General features: G+C 49.1%; 1 protein-coding gene and 1 long non-coding RNA gene across 2 annotated transcripts in view; both read left to right on the forward strand.

Annotated features, from left to right (window-relative positions):
- LOC310795041 overlaps positions 1-2,030 on the forward strand; it is a 664,395-nt gene that overhangs the window by 87,900 nt on the left and 574,465 nt on the right. The gene's annotated exons all lie outside the window — the stretch shown is intronic.
- LOC310795034 (PDZ domain-containing protein 4-like) overlaps positions 1-2,030 on the forward strand; it is a gene marked incomplete at both ends in the record, with an annotated part of 169,632 nt that overhangs the window by 63,376 nt on the left and 104,226 nt on the right.

Below are 2,030 nucleotides of genomic sequence, written 5' to 3' on the forward strand. Positions count from 1 at the left end.
AATATAATAATAATAATACTATAAGTCCGACTGGCATGGTATTCTGAGAGTCAGTTGAAACACTACTGTAAGGCGGGACCTCTAGCAAGAAGATAGACGTGCGGGTGATTTGATTGGATCGTTCTGGAGACTGAAGTCGACATTGGCCAATCCTGGCGCTTGCTGAGAGCTTTTTGCAAAGTCCGACACCAGAGCCGTATGCCGACACCAAGTAACGTTACGTCTTATTTAGAAATGCGGGGTTAAGAGTGAGGGCGCGCGAGAGAGGGGTTAAGACATTAGCCCGCTTTTCTGCGAAGTATTAGTAAAGTTATAAGCGAAGATCGATTCACAAGGATCTGAAAGTTGTCTCCGCCATTTTGTTTTTGAGGTAACCAAAGCCTAAGAGAGTTGCGCCATCATGCATCTGGCTGCAAGCGAGTAGCTTTTTGTTTTGACACTACTGTAAGGCGGGACCTCTAGCAAGAAGATAAACGTGCGGGTGATTTGATTGGATCGTTCTGGAGACTGAAGTTGACATTGGCCAATCCTGGCGCTTGCTGAGAAGCTGAGAGCTTTCTGGAAAGCCCAACACGGAGCTCGAGGCAGCGCTGCCTTTTAGTAAGAGAGTTGCCATGGCAACCAATAACCCATGGCCATGGGTTATTGAACTCGGTTACTGGAATTATACAATGGCTGTGAACCAATCAGATTGCTTGATTTGAGAGAGCCGTTTTATAATGCTTATTATAACATAACATTTCAAATCAATAGAGAAAGATAGCTTGGATACAATATGAGCTGTTTACTTGTTGTCTTTCAACATGTCCCTCGGACATCATTTATTTTCCAAAGAAGACATTTCGAAGTGAAGATGACACAACTTTTCCACAATGATTCTCAGTGAAGGAACGCTCACCATACATACGCTGCTGTATCACAGCGGACAGCAGAGGACTGAAAGAGCAAGTAGATATCAAGGTCCTGATTTGTGGGGGCTTTGGGGTCTCATTGAAGAGGCGGTTGGGAAGAAGCTGTTCCTGTGTTAAGAGAGATTCTGGTACTGCCAGACATCAGTCTTCTCCCATGAGGGAGGGCCCTCAAGAGTTTAGAGTTCATGACCTGACCATGATTTTCAGAGAACACTTTAGCATCCTGGCAGTGTGTAGGTCCTGAGGGGATGGCAGGCTGCACCCGACCACCTTTTCAGCATGGCGGCGGATGATGCGCTGCAGTCTGGAGATGTCCTTGCGGGCAGCAGCAGCATACCAGACGGTGATGGAGGAGGTGAGGATGGACTCGATGGTGGAGGTGTAGAAGAGCACCATCACTGCCTTTGGCACCTTGAGCCTCCTCAGCCGGGGGAAGAAAGTCCATCCTCTGCCCTCTGAGAGCTCTGATGTTACACTCCCATTTCATGGAACCAGGACTCCACAGTGTTGACTGGGGAGTCACCCAGGGTGATGGGGGGAATGTGGGGCTGCGTTCCTCCTGTAGTCCACTCCACTGTCTTTTTTTTAGCATTGAGCTCCAGGTTGTTTTGACTGCACCAAGTCCTGTATGCAGACCCATCACCGTTGGAGATGAGCCCTAAGAGGGTGGTGTCATCTGCACATTTCATGAGCTTGATGGACTGATGGCTGGAGGTGCAGCTGTTGGTCTACAAGGTGAAGAAGTATGGAGAGAGGACACCACCACCATGTGCAGCTCCGGTGCTGATAGACCGGGAGTCGGTAATGTGCTTTCCCAGAATCATGTGCTGCTTCCTGTCAGTCAGGAAGTCTGTGGACCTTCTGCAGATGGAGTCGGGGCACGCTCAGCTGGCAGAGCTTCTCCTGTAGCACGGCTGGGATGATCGTGTCAAAGGCCGAGCTAAAGTCCACAAACAGGATCCTGGCATAATGTTCCTGTGATGTCCAGGTGCACGAGAATGTAGTGGAGAGCCATGTTTATTGCATCATCTACAGACCTGTTAGCTCTGCAGGCCAACTGCAGGGGGTCCAAGATGGATTCGAGGTAGGACAGAACAACACACTCGAAGGACTTCATGA

Source organism: Poromitra crassiceps (assembly GCF_964638095.1).
Source record: "Poromitra crassiceps genome assembly, chromosome: 20".
In the NCBI taxonomy this organism is placed as follows: Eukaryota; Metazoa; Chordata; class Actinopteri; order Beryciformes; family Melamphaidae; genus Poromitra; species Poromitra crassiceps.